A 21,394-nucleotide genomic window follows, 5' to 3' on the forward strand; every position below is an offset into this window, starting at 1 on the left:
GAATCAATACTTTCCTCCAAAACGGATGACACAGCTAAGGCTGGACATCCAAGGCTTTAAACAAGGAGATAATGAACCTCTTTATGATGCCTAGGAGAGATATAGAGATGCTAAGAAAATGCCCCTCTGAGATGTTTTCAGAGTGGGTTCAGCTAGACATCTTCTATTATGGGCTTACAGAAAGAGCTCAGATGTCTCTAGACTACTCAGCTGGTGGATCTATCCACATGAGGAAGACAATTGAAGAAGCTCAAGAGCTCATTGATACAGTTGCCAGAAATCAGCATCTGTACTTAAGCAGCGAACCTTCCATGAAAGAAGAGGCTAAAACAGTGACTACTGAACTCAGTCCTGCTAAACAAGCTACTGAATTCAATCAGCAATTGGATTTTCTAACAAAACAGTTAGCCGAATTCAAGGAGAGACTACAAGAGACAAGGATGGCTGATATAAATATGGAAGAACAATTAAAGCACACAAAGCAGCAGCTGTCAAAACAAATAACAAAAGAATGCCAAGCAGTTCAATTAAGAAGTGGGAAAATATTAAATACCCCACCTCAAGGCAGCAGGAAGCCAAGAAAGGAGCAAACTACCCAAATTCCATCTGAGGACAGTAAGAGCCCAGGGAAAAATAATTCTGGCGCTAAAACGCCAGAAATTGGGTGGAAGGCTGGCGCTGAACGGCCAAACCATGCTCAGGACTGGCGTTCAACGCCAGAAACAAGCAAGGAACTGGCATTGAACGCCCAAAGGAAGCACAGTTCTGGCATTCAAACACCAGGAACAGATGAGGAGTTGGCATCTAATGCCACTCCAGCTTCCAACCCTGGCTTTCAAATGCCAGTGAGGGATCAGACACCTGCAAGTGCTGATAATAAATCCCTCAAGAAGGCTTCTCAACCTACCTCTGTAGGAAATAAACCTGCAGCAACTAAGGTTGAGGAATACAAAGCCAAGATGCCTTATCCTCAAAAACTCCACAAAGAGGAGCAGGATAAGCAATTTGCCCGCTTTGCAGACTATCTCAGGACTCTTGAAATAAAGATTCCGTTTGCAGAGGCACTTGAGCAAATACCCTCTTATGCCAAGTTCATGAAAGATATCTTGAGTCATAAGAAGGATTAGAGAGAAACTGAAAGGGTTCTCCTCACTGAAGAATGCAGTGCAGTCATTTTGAAAAGCTTCCCAGAAAAGCTTAAAGATCCCGGGAGCTTTATGATACCATGCATATTAGAGGGTAACTGCAATAAGACAGCTCTATGTGATATTGGGGCAAGCATCAACCTAATCCCTGCATCCACTATCAGAAAGCTTGGCTTGACTGAAGAGGTCAAACCAACCCGGATCTGTCTTCAACTTGCTGATGGCTCCATTAAATACCCATCAGGCATAATTGAGGACATGATTGTCAAGGTTGGGCCATTTGCCTTCCCTACTGACTTTGTAGTGCTGGAAATGGAGGAGCACAAGAGTGCAACTCTCATTCTAGAAAGACCATTCCTAGCAACTAGACGAAATCTCATTTACATCCAAAAAGGGGAGATAACCCTGAGAGTCAATGAGGATGAGTTTAAGTTGAATGTTGTCAAAGCTATGCAACATCCAGACACATCAGACGACTGCTTGGGCGTTGATATTATTGACTCCCTGATGGAAGAGGTCCATATGACTGAGAGTCTCGAATCAGAGCTAGAGGACATTTTTAAAGATGTTCAGCCTGATCTGGAGGAACCAGAAGAAATAAAAGAACCTCTGAAAACTCCTCAGGAAGAGGAGAAACCTCCTAAACCCGAGCTCAAACCACTACCACCATCCCTGAAATATGCATTTCTGGGAGAAGGTGACACTTTTCCTGTAATCATAAGCTCTGCTTTAGGGCCACATGAAGAGAAAGCACTAATTCAGGTGCTAAGGACACACAAGACAGCTCTTGGGTGGTCCATAAGTGATCTTAAGGGCATTAGCCCAGCCAGATGCATGCACAAGATCCTATTAGAGGATGATGCTAAGCCAGTGGTTCAACGACAGAGGCGGCTAAATCCTGCCATGAAGGAGGTGGTGCAGAAAGAGGTCACTAAGTTACTAGAGGCTGGGATTATCTATCCTATTTCTGATAGCCCCTGGGTGAGCCCTGTCCATGTTGTCCCTAAGAAGGGAGGAATGACAGTGGTTCATAATGAAAAGAATGAACTGGTTCCTACAAGAATAATTACAGGGTGGCGTATGTGTATTGACTACAGAAGGCTCAATACAGCCACCAGGAAGGATCATTTTCCTTTACCATTCATGGACCAGATGCTAGAGAGACTAGCAGGTCATGAATATTACTGCTTTTTGGATGGCTATTCCGGTTACAACCAAATTGCAGTAGATCCTCAGGACCAAGAGAAAACATCATTCACATGTCCTTCTGGAGTGTTTGCCTACAGAAGGATGCCTTTTGGTCTGTGTAATGCACCTGCAACCTTTCAGAGGTGCATGCTCTCTATCTTCTCTGATATGGTAGAAAAGTTTCTGGAAGTCTTCATGGATGACTTTTCAGTATTTGGAGACTCATTCAGCTCCTGCCTTAACCATTTAGCACTTGTTCTGAAAAGATGCCAAGAGACCAACCTAGTTTTAAACTGGGAAAAATGTCACTTTATGGTGACTGAAGGGATTGTCCTTGGGCATAAAATTTCAAACAAGGGAATAGAGGTGGATCAAGCTAAAGTTAAAGTAATTGAAAAATTACCACCACCTGCCAATGTTAAGGCAATCAGAAGCTTTCTGGGGCATGCAGGATTCTATAGGAGGTTTATAAAGGATTTTTCAAAAATTGCAAAACCTCTGAGCAATCTGCTAGCTGCTGACACGCCATTTGTGTTTGACACAAAGTGTCTGCAGGCGTTTGAGACCCTGAAAGCTAAGCTGGTCACAGCACAAGTTATTGCTGCACCAGACTGGACATTACCATTCGAACTAATGTGTGATGCCAGTGACCATACCATTGATGCAGTATTGGGACAGAGGCATAACAAGCTTCTGCATGTCATTTATTATGCTAGCAGTGTTTTAAATGATGCCCAGAAAAATTACACAACCACAGAAAAAGAATTACTTGCAGTGGTTTATGCCATTGACAAGTTTAGATCCTACTTAGTAGGATCAAAAGTGATTGTGTACACTGATCATGCTACTCTTAAATATCTACTCACAAAGCAGGATTCAAAGCCCAGGCTCATAAGATGGGTGTTACTTCTGCAAGAGTTTGATATAGAAATAAGAGACAGAAAAGGGACAAAGAATCAAGTAGCTGATCACCTGTCCCGGATAGAACCAGTAGCAAGAGCATCCCTCCCTCCTACTGAGATCTCTGAAACCTTTCCAGATGAGCAATTGTTTACTATTCAGGAAGCTCTGTGGTTTGAAGACATTGCAAACTATAAGACACAAGGTTCTCCTTCTGTAACCATGGAGAGGAAGCATGAAAAGCTTCTCTCACTGCAGAGTCAACCAAAGCCCCCACAGTCAAACTCTAAGTTTGGTGTTGGGAGGCCACAACTAAACTCTAAGTTTGGTGTTGGGAGGTCCCAACCTTGCTCTGATTATCTGTGAGGCTCCATAAGAGCTCACTGTCAAGCTATTGACATTAAAGAAGCGCTTGTTGGGAGGCAACCCAATGTTATTTAATTATATCTATTTATTTTCCATTCTATTTTATGTTTTCTTTAGGTTGATGATCATGTGAAGTCACAAAAACAAATGGAAAATCAAAAACAGAATGAAAAACAGCATGAAAAACAGCACACCCCAGAGGAAGATCATTCTGGCGTTTAAGCGCCAGAAACAAGCATCTGTCTGGTGTTTAACGCCAGAAACAAGCACCAAGCTGGTGTTTAACGCCAGAAACAAGCATTAGTCTGGCATTAAACGCTAGAAACAGGCTACATTTGGGCGTTTAGCGCCAGAAACAGGCAGCGGTCTGGCGTTAAACGCCAGGATTGCACAATAAGGGCATTTTGTACGCCTAATTGGAGCAGGGATGCTAAATCCTTGACCCCACTGGATCTGTGGACCCCACAGGATCCCCACCTATCTCACCATTCAAATTCAAACCATTTCCCTCCCAAACCCACCCATTCACACACTTCCATCTCCTCCATCTTCTCCACTTCTTTCTTCTTTTGCTCGAGGACGAGCAAACCTTTTAAGTTTGGTGTGGTAGAGCAATTGACTGCAGATCAAAGAGCTATGAGGAAAGAGCAACAAAGGCAAGGAAGAGACATAGAGGAGCTCAAGAGCACCATTGGTTCTTCAAGAAGAGGAAGACGCCACCCTCATTAAGGTGGACCTATTCCTTAATCTCCTTGTTCTTATTTTCCTGTTTTTCGTTTACTATGCTTCATGTTTAATTATGTTTGTGTCTTTACTATATGATCACTAGTATCTAAGTGTCTATGTCTTAAAGATATGAATGTCCTATGAATCCATCACCTTTCTTAAATGAAAATTGTTTTCTGAAAAAGAAAAAGAAGTACATGAATTTAGAATTTTAAAATAGTTTAATTATTTTGATGTGGTGGCAATACTTTTCGTTTTCTGAATGAATGCTTGAACAGTGTATATGTCTTTTGAATTTGTTGCTTATGAATGTTAAAATTATTGGCTCTTGAAAGAATGATGAAAAAGGAAAAATGTTATTTGATAATCTGAAAAATCATAAAAATGATTCTTGAAGCAAGAAAAAGCATTGAAGAACAAAGCTTACAGAAAAAAAAATGTGAAAAAAAAAGAGAGCAAGAAAAAGAAAAAGCAAGCAGAAAAAGCCAAAAGCTATTTAAACCAAAAGGCAAGAGCAAAAAGCCAATAGCCCTTAAAACCAAAAGGAAAGGGTAATAAAAAGGATCCAAGGCTTTGAGCATCAGTGGATAGGAGGGCCTAAAGGAATAAAATTCTGGCCTTAGCGGCTAAACCAAGCTGTCCCTAACCATGTGCTTGTGGCGTGAAGGTGTCAAGTGAAAACTTGAGACTGGGCGGTTAAAGTCGAGGTGCAAAGCAAAAAAAAACAGAGTGTGCTTAAGAACCCTAGACACCTCTAATTGGGGACTTTAGCAAAGCTGAGTCACAATCTGAAAAGGTTCACCCAGTTATGTGTCTGTGGCATGTATGTATCCGGTGGTAATACTAGAAAACAGAGTGCTTAGGGCCACGGCCAAGACTCATAAAGTAGCTGTGTTCAAGAATCAACATAATGAACTAGGAGAATCAATAACACTATCTGAATTCTGAGTTCCTATAGATACCAATCATTCTGAACTTCAAAGGATAAAGTGAGATGCCAAAACTGTTCAGAAGCAAAAAGCTAATAGCCCCGCTCATCTAATTAAGACTGATCTTCATAGATATTTTTGGAATTCATTGTATATTCTCTTCTTTTTATCCTACTTTATTTTTAGTTGCTTGGGGACAAGCAACAATTTAAGTTTGGTGTTGTGATGAGCGGATAATTTATACGCTTTTTGGCATTGTTTTTACTTAGTTTTTAGTATGATTTAGTTGGTTTTTAGTATATTTTTATTAGTTTTTAATTAAAAATCACATTTCTGGACTTTACTATGAGTTTGTGTGTTTTTCTGTGATTTCAGGTATTTTCTGGCTGAAATTGAGGGAGCTGAGCAAAAATCTGATTCAGGCTGAAAAAGGATTGCTGATGCTGTTAGATTCTGACCTCCCTGCACTCAAAGTGGATTTTCTGGAGCTTCAGAACTCCAAATGGCGCTCTCTCAGTTGCGTTGGAAAGTAGACATCCAGGGCTTTCCAAAATTATATAATAGTCCATACTTTGCTTAAGGATAGATGATGTAAACTGGCGTTCAACGCCAGTTCTATGTTGTAGTCTGGCGTCCAGCGCCAGAAACAAGTTACAAGTTGGAGTTCAACGCCAGAAACAGGTTACAACCTGGCGTTGAACGCCCAAAACAGCCCAGGCACGTGAGAAGCTTAAGTCTCAACCCCAGCACACACCAAGTGGGCCCCAGAAGTGGATTTCTGCATTATCTATCATAGTTTACTCATTTTCTGTAAACCTAGGTTACTAGTTTAGTATTTAAACAACTTTTAGAGATTTATTTGGTACCTCATGACATTTTTAGATCTGAACTTTGTACTCTTTGACGGCATAAGTCTCTAAACTCCATTGTTGGGGGTGAGGAGCTCTGCAGCGTCTTGATGAATTAATGCAATTATCTCTGTTTTCTATTCAAACACGCTTGTTGCTATCTAAGATGTTCATTCGCGCTTCACTATGAAGAAGGTGATGATCCATGACACTCATCACCTTCCTCAATCCATGAACATGTGCCTGACAACCACCTCCGTTCTACATCAGATTGAATGAGTATCTCTTAGATTTCTTAATCAGAATCTTCGTGGTATAAGCTAGAATTGATGGCGGCATTCATGAGAATCCGGAAAGTCTAAACCTTGTCTGTGGTATTCCGAGTAGGATTCAAGGATTGAATGGCTGTGACGAGCTTCAAACTCGCGATTGTTGGGCGTAGTGACAGATGCAAAAGAATCAAGGGATTCTATTCCGACATGATCGAGAACCAACAGATGATTAGCCGTGCTGTGACAGAGCATTTGGACCATTTTCACTGAGAGGACGGGAAGTAGCCATTGACAACGGTGACACCTTACATACAGCTTGCCATGGAAGGAGCCTTGCGTGTGTGAAGAGGAGTATAAGAGAAATACTGAAATAAAGAAGACAAAGCATCTCCAAAACCCCAACATATTCTCCATCATTGCACAATAAGTATTTATATTTATGCCCTTTGACTCTTTACAATTGAAGTTGAAAAACACTGTTGTTGGCATCCTGACTAAGAATAATAAGATAACCATAGCTTGCTTCAAACCAACAATCTCCGTGGGATTCGACCCTTACTCACGTAAGGTATTACTTGGACGACCCAGTGCACTTGCTGGTTAGTGGTACTAGTTGTGAAAAGTGTGATTCACAATTCGTGCACCAACGATTCCAGCCTAACTTTCTGGACGTTGGATCTTTACGCCGATCTCCAGGTCACGCGGCCTCGTGGATGACGCGGTCGCATGGGTAATGTTTTACGCCATTTGACGCGATCGCATGGATGATGCGGTCGCGTGGAGCACCTTCTCTCTTTTTTTTATGCAGTATGCAGAATGCAATGATTAATATGAATGCGATGCAAAATTTCAGGTTCAATATTATAAAATAAAATAACACTTGAAAACAAAAAAAACAAAATAAAAATTGAAAAATGAACGATCATACCATGGTGGGTTGTCTCCCACCTAGCACTTTTAGTTAAAGTCCTTAAGTTGGACATTGGAGGAGCTTCCTGTTATGGCGGCTTATACTTAAATTCATCCAGAAATCTTCACCAATGCTTGGAATGCCAATAGCCTCCGGGGTCCCAAACTAGGCATGTGAAGCTTCTGGGCAGCTTCAAACAGATTCTCAGACTCCCGGGGTGACGAATGTTAGCATAGATTCCAGGATCCCAAACTTTGCTTTTAAATCCGCCTTCGTCTTGATCTATACTTTTCCATCTGGGCGGTTTAGAGATTAGATTGTCACCAGGATAACCAAACGTTTTCCGAGATCCATCTGGTTGATCATGATGCCAATCCGTGCACTTCAAGTTGAAGCGTGGAACCTTATCGAACCTTGTGCACCAGCTCTGAGTACGAGCCATTTCCCTTTTACTCTTAAAGCCACAGAGAGCTCTAAGCTGGCCATCTGTTTCAAGCAAACCATATTCAAGTGGAAAAATACAGTTAAAAGTTAAGGATTGTACCCACTTGAAGCTTGTATTGGGTGGTAATGGCCTTGGGGTAGGTGGTTCCAGTGGTTCTGTGAGTTCTACTCCCTTGTGCTCTTCTGTGAAATTCTCCACTTCTTTGCAGAATTCTTCAAATGTAACATCGTCCTGATCAAAGCCATCTATGTCTTCCTCATCACTTGAGTCATAAATGGGCAATTTAGAGAAATCTACCTCCGCGTCATCTTCGTATTCATCTGGGGAAGAGTCTTCGATCTCAGAGAATTCACTTGCGGATACAAGTTCATTATCATCATCAAGGAAACTTGCTTCTGGAATTATCCTGTCTAGTTCTTCATAAAAGCTTAGTTTGAAGGTTGTGCACTATCCTCCTTAGCATCAATTGTAACATCCTTGACAGTATTCTCCACAACTCTGGATTCCCATGGGGGTTCAGCGTCTCCTAAGTCTTCAACCAACTCTTCTTCTTGTACAGTGACAGCTTCATCTACTTGTTCTAGTATAAAGTCAGGCTCTGTCATGTCCACTGGAGTCTCTAGTATCTCCTTCATGCTACGCTCTTCATTAGATTGTCCACATGGTGTTGTGGGAGGTCCTTGAATGTTCGAACGTCTGGCAAGTAATTGACTTATTGCTTGCTCCAGTTGATGAATAGTTGTTTGAAGTTGATCTGCTGTTTCCTTGAGGCGAATCTCTAATTCCCGGGGTGATAGGTTTGGACGTGGTACAGGGGGAAGTGGTGGTGTTTAGGAGTGATTGGATTGGAGCTGGGGTAAATGAGGATCATGTGGTGGTGAATGGTGAAAAGAAGCTTGTGAGCGTGGTGGTTTGAGGTTATGTTGAGAGGATGGTTGATGGGAAGCAGAAGCTGATGAATTAAAAAATTATTAAAATTGATACGTTGCAAGTATAGTTCTTAATTCACCGAAAATCTGCCTATCAATTTAGAAATGTGTCACAAAGAGTTTAAATCAAAATTACTAGGAGTTTTAAGTCCCAGGTCGTCTCCCAACGAGTTGCAGAGAAGGGTGTTATCTTATTAATCAGAGGTTCGAAGAAATTGAGGTAAGTAAATTGGAATGTAAACTGAGGGAAATTAAATGATATGAATAAAAGCCTTGACTGGGAATTGATTAGTTAGAATCTCTATCATTGATGGAGTGATTTTTAAGATTGATTTATAATTAACGGTTACTCTGTTTAGTTATCCTTTACTAGGTAAGGGAAAGTCAAACAAGTTGGATTACTAGATCCGTTCACGAGTTACAACCCACTTAGTTCAAAGGGATTGACGTTGGTGACAGGATAGCAATTCAACAATTAACCCAATTACAAATTTTCTTTCAATCCTTCCAACTCAAGAGTTCCTTTTCAATCAATTCCCCATCAAGTAATGAAACTACTCACACATTGTAAATAATAAATCCATAACACATAAAAGGGAATTAAAAGAAGACATGACAATTGGAATTGAAATTGAATTAAAATAATCCTTGCGTTAATTAATGATAAAAGTATCTGAATGACAAAATTGAACATAACAAAGAACATGGAAGAATAAAACCAAGTTAAGAGAACAAACTAGAATGATGAAGTCTTGATGAGGAAATAACTCTTCTCAATGTTCCAATGCTAAGGCCAATTGAAAATTAAAATTCTAAAAACTAGAGAGAAAAAAACCTAAGAGAGTGAAAAACTAGATCTAAAACTACTGAATGAATGTGTGTGTTGTTTCTGCATATTCTCTGACTCTAGTCTGCTGTTCCGGGCCGAAAACTGGGCCGAAATAAGGTCCAAAATTGCCCCCAGCGAATTCTGCAGATTATGCAGATCGCACATGTCACGCGATCGCGTCATCCATGCGGATGCGTCGCTTGCGCTTTTTCCTCTCCACGCGTTCGCGTCGTCCACGCTACCGAGTCTCTTGCGCTTTCCAATCCGCGCGGCCGCGCAAGCCATGCGACCGCGTCACTGCGATTTGCGCTCCTTCGCGCGGTCGCGTTAGCCATGCAACCGCGTCACTTCTCGCTAGTTATCTCCTCAAATTCTTGTGTTCCTTCCATTTTTGCTAGCTTCCTCTCCAATCTCCATCTCATTCGTGCCCTATAAAGCCTGAAATACTTGACACACAGATCACGGCATCGAATGGAATAAAGGAGAATTAAAATTAAATAATTAGAGTCTCTAGGAAGCAATTTTCAAACATGTACTAAATTTAGGAAGGAAATCTAAATGCATGCTAAATTGATGAATAAGTAGATAAGGATCATGACAAAACCACACAATTAAACACAATATAAACTATAAAATAGTGGTTTATCAACCTCCCCACACTTAAACATTAGTATGTCCTCATGCTAAATTGAAGGAGACAAGGGAATGAGTATGAACATGTAGAAACTCATGCAATGCAATGCAATCCTACATATATAAATAAATGCAACTATATGATTATTGTCCACTTGATCAAAAGTAAATAAGCCCTTCAAAACAATTACAAATCAAATTCCACTAATTCTATCATTATACAATAAAACCGATAAAAGTGCAAGAAGATAGCTTATGAAAGCAGGAAACATGAAAATTCAAGCATTGAACCCTCACTGATAATGTATGTACGCTCTAATCTTTAGTGTATAGGGTAATCACTCTATTCTTCTCTAGTCATATTTTCTAACTTTTGTTTTTCTCCTAACCAATCAACAACAGTTAATATACCAATGCAAACATCATGAGGTCTTTTCAGGGTTGTAATGGGGCCAAGGTGCAGGTAAGGGTATACATATGGCTAAGTGAGCTTTATAAATTGAATCTTTAATTAACCTAAGATCTCACCTAATATACATATATTCTATATACTTTTAAATTCATGCCTAGCTACCCATAATTCCCTTTTTCAACCCATACTCATGTTTCAACTTTGTATTTTAATTCTATCATATGTGCATTGATCTTTGAATTCTGAATTTAACATTGGGGTAATTTTGTCCCCTTATTTATTTGTTTATCATCTTTTTTTTTTAATTGAAATAAATAAAGCTTATTAACGCACATAGATTTTTGATTCTTATAGTTTCACATGAATAGGTATCCAAATTCCCTTTAAATTTTCATCACACATCCCCTTAACAGCTTTTGTTCCCACAATTTCCCATACTTAACTAGCACACACAATTCTATCTTAAGCTAACTAAAGATTCAATTTGGGATATGCAATTGTTTTTCAGCTTAAGGTTAGTAATGTGGTAAAATATAGAACAAATGGGGTTTTAAAGGCTCAAAGTGGTTAACAAGGGTAATTAAAAAGGGTAGGCTTGATTTGGATAAGTGAGTTTAAACAAATAATAGCCTCAATCATGTGCAAGCATGTAAATATAATAAATATTGGACATATAAAATAAAACAAAATATAGATTACAATCATAGAGAAGTAAATACACAAGAATAAAATAATTATGGTTAAATAATGTAACCATACATAAAGGCTCAAATCTTTCACAGGTTGTGTGTTCTTTAGCTCAAACATTCATGTTCCAAATACAACTCAAGAAGATTTATAAAAAAATTTGAAAAATTAGTGAAATTTTTTTTCCAAAGATAGATTTTTAAAAGAACTTATTGTCTTTTCAATCAAGTAGAACATGCATGCAACTATTCTAACCTATGCAATTTATTCTATTCTATAAAGGGAAGAAAATCTAACTAAAATATTCTAATTATTGGTGTACAGAGAAGAGAAATTACCTCCGGAAGTCAGGTACTGACCGACCTCCCCACACTTAGGGCTTTGCACCGTCCTCGGTGCCATCTGTCAGGAACAGGGGTGGGCTGGTGGCAGTATCTCCACAGTCGGGACTATCATGGCTCCCGGTGCTGGTAAAAGAAGTGGAGTCCGGAGTGTCTGAGTCCTTGAATTTTCCCATGATCAGTTCCTTGAGGTATGTGAATCGGCGCTTGTTACAGCGCTCTCTCATCTTAGCTTTCTGTTCATGCCGATCCAACTTTTTAAGTATCTGTTGGAGCAATTTCTCAGTTGTAGATGCTTGTGGTGTTGAAGAAGGAATATCTTCAACTGGCTCAGTAGGCTGGCTTGTAGTGGCTGCTGAAAGTCTGAGGTATTTCCCGTTAGGGACATATTGATCATCCCGTGGAAGCATGGCTTTGGTGTCCCCAGCTCTGTAGGAGACCCCGGCTGCTGAAACAAGATCTGAGACCAGGGCGGGAAAAGGTAGGTTGCCCGTAATTTGTACATGCTCCATAGCATTCCGGATGTGTCTTGAGAGATTCAGAGGTTGGTCTATAAGGATGCACCATAGTAGAACAGCCATGTCTGCAATGAAGGAGGACTCATGAGTGCTTGAAAAGATGTAATGGGACATGATCTGTGCCCATACGCGAGCCTCCAAGGTAAGTGCGGAAGCCAAGATTCCCTTAGGGCAGGTACGGTGGTATCCGTAGATCCAATGGCTGCCAGGTAATGCAATGACTCCGAGAACGGAGTCCCAGCCAAATTGGTATCTCTGGCGCTGAAGGGTGGCTTCTTGAAAAGCGTCCATTCCTGCTGGAAAAGGGGGAAGACTCAGAGCTTACTGGATGGCCACTTCTGTAATGGGCACTTGCTTCTGCCGGACATAAATAGACTGCAAGGTCAGTATGTAGAAGTTGGAGTAGAACTCAACTACCCAAGAGAGATTGACCTATCTCAGCTGTCTCCGTAAGAAACCCCATTGTCTTCGTTCAATTTGTGGCTCAACAAAGGTGGCAATATTGGACGGGAGGATTAGAAGGTATTCATTGTTATAGTTCCTTTCTGCTAGGATAGGGAACATATGCTCACAGTAGCGATTCAGAAATCGCGTAGCGTCCCTTGCTGGAAAGGCTTTCTCCTTTTCGTCAACCTTTATTATCCTCTTAACTCTTTTTGTTGAGGGCTTGACTATGGTAGAAGAAGGCTCGGCCACTAATGCTCTTTTAGTTCCTCTTCTTGCTGGTGGTTTGGAAGTAGCTTTCTCTTTTCCTTTCATGGTGGCCATCCTGAAAGAAGGGAAGAGAAAGGAATTTAAGTGCAAAGAGATAGAGCAAGGAAGAGGGTAGTGTAAGTGATAATCAATGCACAATAAGGATAAATGGCAGTAACACATGGTTCGGATTACATGTGAAAGGCTCATCAATGGAAATATAGCAAGTGCATGTAGGACAATGGAATGCAAGAGATTTATTGGCATGCAGGCAAAGGCATGAGTAGCATATATCAAACATTCAATGTCCAATTTAGATTACCATTTGTAACAAACTAGCCATCACGTTTGTATTGACAATTAAATTTAATTAATAAAATATGAAAGGGAATTTGTGAAAAGCAAGCATTGCATATTAGAGTAAAATAATGTGAAGAAGTGCATAATGCCATATGGGCTTTTTCACAAACACATAGCATGCATGTAGAATAAGCTCTTGAAAGTATGAATTTGAACATGCAAGCAATCCCTTAAAAAGTAATATATATGATTGTCAAACAAATTTATAACAAACCATAAGCATATAAAGATAAATAATGACTCACATAAATAGATAACACCAAGTAAAAAGGAAAAGAAAAGAAAAGAAAATAAGAACAATGAAGAAAAGATAAGAAGATAACATATGAAAATAAGAAGAATAGTAGAAAAGTGAGAAAGAAGAAAAGAAAAACCTTGTTAATGGGGGTGAGAAAGATAGAGAATGAAAGGTGAGATAGAAAGGGGAAGGGAGAAAGAAGAAAGAAGGAGGGAAAAGAAAAATTAGGATTTGGAGGAAAGAAAGATAAGATAATTTGGCAACTGAGGTTGAGCTGTGCGGCGCATGCGACGCGGCCGCGGAAGGCACGTGTTCGCGTGGTTGCGCTCCATGTAAGGTGACGGAATCGCGTCGGTCACGCGGTCGCGTGACCTATGTTGCGCTGTTGGCGCGAGTGCAGCCTCGCTCCAGCACAACTCTCTGTTTGATTCATTTTAATTGCCAAAATTGGGTGACGCGATCGCGTGGGTCACGCGATCGCATGAGTGTGCGTTATAAAATGGGTGACGCTGCCGCTTCAGCGACATGGTCGCGTGACAAGGATTGTGCTTCCAGCACCAATCCAGCATCACTCTCGCACAGAATGCGACTGTGCACCCTTTTACGTCGAAAACTCAGGGCACGCGGCCACGTGGGGCACGCGGTCGTGTGGGAGGCCATGATTTCCATGCGACGCGGTCGCGTCAGCGACGCGGTCACGTGGGGTAATTTGTGCCATTGGCACGACTCCAGCGCTGCTCCTGCGTAACTTTCTGCTCATTTTTATTTTTCTTTACTCCCCCTGCCACGCGGACGCGTCGCTGGTGCGATCGCATCGCGCGGCGAAAAAAATTTTTTTTTTCTAAAAAGAAATATAAGGACATGTAGGTGTAAAAGTATGAAAGTATTAATAAAGAGAAGAGTTATTGAAGAAGAAAAAAATAAAAGTGAAGAAAAGAATGATCATACCGCGGTGGGTTGTCTCCCACCAAGCACTTTGCTTTAACGTCCGTAAGTTGGACGCTCCACTAGCTCAATTTGCTGCTATGTGGGGATCTTCCAAGTGGAGGATCTCAAGCTCCTTGCTTTTCTGCACCTTCTCACTATGGTACAGCTTCAGGCGGTGTCCATTAACCTTAATAAGTTCAGAGCTTGAAGGATGGGTTTGGTGATAAACTCCGTACGGTTCAGCCTTCTCTACTCTGTATAGACCTTCCCATTTTGATCTTAACTTACCGGGCATTAGCCTTAGTCGAGATTTGTAAAGGAGGACGAAATCTCCAGGTTGAAATTCTTTCTTCTTGATGTTTTGATCATGCATAGCTTTCATCCTTTCCTTGCAAATTCTGGAATTCTCATAAGCTTCTAGGCGAAGGTTCTCCAGTTCCTGTAGTTGCAACTTCCTTTCAGCTCCAGCCTTCTCAATTTCCATGTTGCACTCTTTAACTGCCCAGAAGGCTCTGTGTTCGATTTCAACTGGGAGATGGCAAGCTTTTCCATAAACTAAGCGAAAGGGACTCATCCCAATGGGTGTCTTGTATGCTGTTCTATGTGCCCACAGTGCATCTTGTAGCCTGGTGCTCCAGTCTTTTCTATGAGGCTTCACTATCTTTTGCAAGATACGCTTAATTTCTCTGTTCGACACCTCGGCTTGCCCATTAGTTTGGGGATGGTAAGCTGTTGCAACTTTATGGATTATCCCATGCTTCTTCATCAATCCTGTTAGTCTCCTGTTACAAAAATGGGTGCCTTGATCGCTCACGATCGCTCGTGGTGATCCAAAACGGCATATAATGTGGTTTCTCACAAAGGAAACAACAGTGTTAGCATCGTCAGTGCGGGTAGGAATTGCTTCCACCCATTTGGAAACATAATCCACAGCTAACAATATATAAAAATATCCATTAGAATTTGGAAATGGACCCATGAAGTCAATGCCCCATACATAAAAAATTTCACAGAAAAGCATATAGTGTTGAGGCATCTCATCCCTCCTGGATATATTACCAATTTTCTGGCATGGGATACAAGATTTGCAAAACTCAGCAGCGTCTCTAAAAAGAGTAGGCCACCAGAATCCACAGTCTAAGATCTTTCTAGCTGTTCGTTGAGGGCCAAAATGTCCTCCACTCTCAGATGAGTGACAGGCCTCTAAAATGGACTGGAATTCTGATTGAGGCACACAACGTCTAATTATCTGGTCCGCGCCACATCTCCATAAATATGGGTCATCCCATATATAATATTTAGACTCACTTTTCAGCTTGTCTCTTTGATGTTTAGAAAAATGTGGAGGAAATGTGCGGCTAACTAAATAATTAGCAACAGGTGCATACCAAGGGACTATCTCAGATACTGCTTGTAGGTTATCAAAAGGAAAATTATCATCTATAAGAGTAGAATCATCCTTAATATGTTCAAGGCGACTCAAGTGGTCTGCTACTAAATTCTGATTACCACTCCTATCCTTTATTTCTAAATTAAATTCTTGTAGCAGCAGTATCCAACTTATAAGTCTTGGTTTGGACTCCTTTTTAGCTAATAGATACTTTAGAACTGCGTGGTCCGAATACACTACTACTTTGGTACCAAGTAAATAGGCCCGGAATTTATCCAGAGCAAAAACAATAGCAAGAAGTTCTTTCTCAGTAGTAGTATAATTGGACTGGGCAATGTCTAAAGTCTTAGACGCATAGGCAATAACAAAAGGATCCTTACCTTCATGCTGAGCCAGCACTGCTCCTACTGCATGGTTGGAAGCATCGCACATGATTTCAAACGGCTGGCTCCAGTCGGGTCCTCTCACAATTGGGGCTTGAGTTAGAGCAGTCTTCAGCTTATCAAATGCTTGTTTGCAATCCTCACTGAACTCGAACTCAATGTCCTTCTGCAGTAATCTGAATAAGGGAAGTGCCACCTTACTAAAGTCCTTAATAAATCTCCTGTAGAAACCTGCATGGCCAAGGAACGAACGGACTTCCCTCACAGACGAGGGGTAAGGTAAACTAGAAATAACATTCACTTTTGCTGGGTCCACAGAAATACCATTATTAGATACCACATGTCCTAATACAATCCCTTGTTTTACCATAAAGTGGCATTTTTTGAAAATTCAGTACAAGGTTGGTAGTAATACATCTATCTAATACTCTAGATAATCCATCTAAGCAAAGGGTAAAAAAATCACCATAAACGCTGAAATCGTCCATAAAAACTTCCATACAGTCCTCAGTAAGATCAGAGAAAAGACTCATCATGCACCTTTGGAAAGTAGCTGGTGCATTGCACAAGCCAAAGGGCATTCTCTTATAAGCGTAAGTCCCAAAAGGACATGTAAAAGTAGTCTTTTCCTGATCCTTAGGAGCTATATGAATCTGGAAATAACCTGTGTAACCATCTAGAAAGCAATAATGTGATTTACCTGACAGGCGATCCAGCATTTGATCAATGAATGGAAGTGGGTAGTGATCCTTACGGGTAGCTTGGTTGAGACGCCTGTAATCAATGCAGACTCTCCAAGCATTCTGAACTCTAGTTGCTATGAGCTCTCCATGCTCATTCTTCACGGTAGTGACTCCGGACTTCTTGGGCACCACTTGTACTGGGCTTACCCATTCACTGTCTGAAATGGGATATATGATACCGGCCTCCAATAGTCTGGTCACCTCCTTTTTGACAACTTCCAAGATGGTGGGATTCAATCTCCTTTGGGGTTGACGGACAGGTCTTGCTCTCTTTTCTAAAAATATTCTGTGCTCGCATACTTGAGGGTTGATTCCCACTATGTCTACCAAACTCTACCCAATTGCCTTCTTATGCTTCCTTAGCACATCAAGTAACTGCTCTTCTTGTTGAGAAGTCAGTTCTCTTGCAATAATAACCGGAAGCTTCTGCTCATCCTCGAGATAAGCATATTTGAGATGTGGAGGGAGAGGTTTCAATTCTAACTTTTGATCATGGGCAGGCTCTGGATTATCTGGGGCTTGTGAAAATGGCAAAGTGTCCTCATTGTCAGTTAAGAGGGTCCCCACACTTGGACCTTGTCTAGTGTGCCTCTCTTCAAACTCTTCATTTTGAACTTCAGCCACACTTTCGTCTATGGCATCACACTGGAAGATAGAACGATTTTCTGGGGGGTTGTCAATGACTCCATTCAGATTGAAGATCACTATGCGGCCATCTATTTCAAAGGACTATGTTCCTGAAAAAGCATCCAATTTGAATTTTGATGTTTTCAGGAATGGTCTTCCAAGTAGGATTGATGATGGCTTATCTGAATCATTATGGGGCATCTCCAAGATATAAAAATCAGTGGGAAATGTGAGCCCTTTAATGTTCACCAAAACATCTTCAGCAACTCCAGCCACTGTAATAATGCTTTTATCTGCTAACACAAAACGAGCTGCCGACCTTTTTAAGGGAGGGATCCTCAAAACATCATATATGGACAAAGACATTATACTGACACATGCTCCTAAATCACACATGCAATCATAAATTACTACACTACCAATAGTACAACTAACTATGCAAGGACCTGGATCACTACATTTTTCAGGTAATCCTCCCATTAAAGCAGATATAGAACTACCTAAAGGAATAGTTTCTAATTCATTAATCTTGTCTTTATGGATACATAAGTATTTTAGAAACTTTGCATATTTAGGTACCTGCTGAATAACATCAAAAAGGGAGACTGTTACCTCGACCTTTTTGAATATCTCTACCATTTTAGGATCAGGTTCCAGCTGCTTCCTAGGCTTCCTTGCAAGCTGTGGAAATGGAATGGGAACAGTGGGTTCCGTGGTGCCTGTGCCTTTTGGTGCTTCTTCTTGTGGTTGAGCTATCTCTTCTTCAGCTATGTCCTGTATATCCTCTTCCTCTTCAACATCTTCGATTTCCACCACCTCTTCAGCTGAGGCGTATTCTGGTGAGCTTGGTTCCTCCTGATTCCTCTCCTGCAGTGTAGTTCCAGACCTCAGGGTGATGGTTGAGAGGGGATTCCAGTGGTGCTTGAAGGTTGGTTACTGGAATTTTGTGCTGAACCAAGCTGTGTCATAAAAGCTTGCAGAGTAGAGGTGAGACCATTCAGACTGGCGTTAATACTGTTCACGATGGTACTTTCCATGGCGAGTTGTCTTTTCTCAAAAGCTGGTAATAAATCTTCATTAGAAGATACAGAATAATGAGTAAATTGAGAGGTTTGCTGCTGATTGTTCGGTGGTCCTTGGTTTTGCCTCAGGTGAGGTGCTCGGTAAGGTTGATTTTGCTGCCTGCTGTTGTTATTATTCCACCTCTGATTTTCCTGATTATCTCTGCCTCCCCTGTTATTGTTGTCCCTCCAATTCTGGTTTGAATTGTCCTGCCATCCATGGTTATTATTTCCACTTTGATTGTACCCTTGGTTGGGGCGGTCATAGAAGTTGTGAGTGGATGCCACCACGTTGTCTTCTTGTTGGAGCTGCGGGCATTCATCAGTGTAATGGCTGTAATCAGCACAAATTCTGCAAATTCTTTGTGGGACTAGTTGTTGGTTTTACTGCGATTGAGTTTGCTGAGCTTGTTGATTTAACTGCATTTGCTTCAGCAGGTTGGTCATCTCACAGATGCTTTGACTTAGAGCAGCAGTCTCTCTGCCAGAAGATACTTCTGCAACGGCTCTTGAACGGCCTTGCTTCTGTCTGTGGTTCCGAGTAGATTCAGCTAAATCACTGATCAATTGGCAAGCTTCATCAGTGGTCTTGTACTTCTTCATAGACCCATTGCTGGCACTTTCCAATGTGGTCTTATCTTGGGGCCTCATACCTTGTGTGATATAGCTGAGTAGCACGATCTTGTCAATCATGTGGTGGGGGCATGCTTCCAGAAGATTATTGAAGCGCTCCCAGTATTCAAAGAGAGTCTCATTGTCATCCTGAACAATTGTAGAGATATCCTTCCTCAGTTTATTAGTAACTTCAGATGGAAAGAATTTTTCCAGAAACTCCTTTCTGAGTGTATCCCAGTTGGATACATTTGCTATAGGTTGAGTGTAGTACCACTCTCTTGCTTTTCCCTCAAGAGAGAACGGAAAAGCTTTCAGCAGAATTGAAGTTTCATCAGTGCCATCACGCCTGACAGTAAAACAGCCTGCCTGGAAATCTCGCAAGTGCTTGATAGGCTCTTGAGTAGGTAGGCCGTGAAACTTGGGCATCAAATTTAACAGTGTGGTCTTTATTTCAAAATCCGTAGCTACCGCTGGATGATGCGCTTGAAACGGTTGCATTGTAAAATCAGGAGCTCCTTCCTCTTGAATGGTAACTCTTCTAGCTGCCATGTTTTCTGCACGTAAAACAACTGAATCAGTAGAACGGGGGCTGGTTTCTTCCTCAGATTCGCTTTCAGATCCTCCCTCAGAGTGGGCTAACCTACGTTGTTCTCGCCTTATTCGTGAAATTGTTCTTTCAATTTCAGGATCAAATATTAGCAAGCGCGGATCAGGAAGTGAACGTGTCATTTGACGGAATAAACATACAGCTCATAGTAGCAAAATAAAATAAAATGCAAATAAATAAATTCTAATTAATAAAATTAGCACTCTATTGCAACTCCCCGGCAACGGCGCCAAAAATTGATGGGAAGTAGAAGCTGATGAATTAAAAAATTATTAAAATTGATACGTTGCAAGTATAGTTCTTAATTCACCGAAAATCTACCTATCAATTTAGAAATGTGTCACAAAGAGTTTAAATCAAAATTACTGGGAGTTTTAAGTCCCAGGTCGTCTCCCAACGAGTTGCAGAGAAGGGTGCTATCTTATTAATCAGAGGTTCGAAGAAATTGAGGTAAGTAAATTGGAATGTAAACTGAGGGAAATTAAATGATATGAATAAAAGCCTTGACTGGGAATTGATTAGTTAGAATCTCTATCATTGATGGAGTGATTTTTAAGATTGATTTATAATTAACGGTTACTCTGTTTAGTTATCCTTTACTAGGTAAGGGAAAGTCAAACAAGTTGGATTACTAGATCCGTTTACGAGTTACAACCCACTTAGTTCAAAGGGATTGACGTTGGTGACAGGATAGCAATTCAACAATTAACCCAATTACAAATTTTCTTTCAATCCTTCCAACTCAAGAGTTCCTTTTCAATCAATTCCCCATCAAGTAATGAAACTACTCACGCATTGTAAATAATAAATCCATAACACATAAAAGGGAATTAAAAGAAGACATGATTATTGGAATTGAAATTGAATTAAAAAGAAATAATCCTTGCGTTAATTAATCATAAAAGTATCTGAATGACAAAATTGAACATAACAAAGAACATGGAAGAATAAAACCAAGTTAAGAGAACAAACTAGAATGATGAAGTCTTGATGAGGAAATAACTCTTCTCAATGTTCCAATGCTAAGGCCAATTGAAAATTAAAATTCTAAAAACTAGAGAGAAAAAAACCTAAGAGAGTGAAAAACTAGATCTAAAACTACTGAATGAATGTGTGTGTTGTTTCTGCATATTTTCTGACTCTAGTCTGCTATTTCGGGCCGAAAACTGGGCCGAAATAAGGTCCAAAATCGCCCCCAGCGAATTCTACAGATTATGCAGATCGCACATGTCATGCGATTGCGTCATCCATGAGGACGCGTCGCTTGCGCTTTTTCCTCTCCACGCGTTCGCGTCGTCCACGCTACCGCGTCGCTTGCGCTTTCCAATCCGCGCGGCCGCGCAAGCCATGCGGCCGCGTCACTGCGATTTGCGCTCCTTCGCGCGGTCACGTGAGCCATGCGACCGCGTCACTTCTCGCTGGTTATCTCCTCAAATTCTTGTGTTCCTTCCATTTTTGCTAGCTTGCTCTCCAATATCCATCTCATTCATGCCCTATAAAGCCTGAAACACTTGACACACAGATCACGGCATCGAATGGAATAAAGGAGAATTAAAATTAAATAATTAGAGTCTCTAGGAAGCAATTTTCAAACAAGTACTAAATTTAGGAAGGAAATCTAAATGCATGCTAAATTGATGAATAAGTGGATAAGGATCATGACAAAACCACA

At 40.8% G+C, this 21,394-nt stretch overlaps 1 non-coding gene across 1 annotated transcript; it reads left to right on the forward strand.

Moving 5' to 3' along the window:
- Window positions 1-19,187: 19,187 nt before the first annotated feature.
- LOC148548446 (small nucleolar RNA R71) lies at window positions 19,188-19,295 on the forward strand. The gene has a single exon (XR_015897937.1). It is a non-coding gene; the product is annotated as a small nucleolar RNA R71 (small nucleolar RNA).
- The last annotated feature ends 2,099 nt before the right edge of the window (window positions 19,296-21,394 follow it).

Source organism: Arachis ipaensis, chromosome B8 (assembly GCF_059453495.1).
Source record: "Arachis ipaensis isolate K30076 ecotype BB chromosome B8, ASM5945349v1, whole genome shotgun sequence".
Classification (NCBI taxonomy): Eukaryota; Viridiplantae; Streptophyta; class Magnoliopsida; order Fabales; family Fabaceae; genus Arachis; species Arachis ipaensis.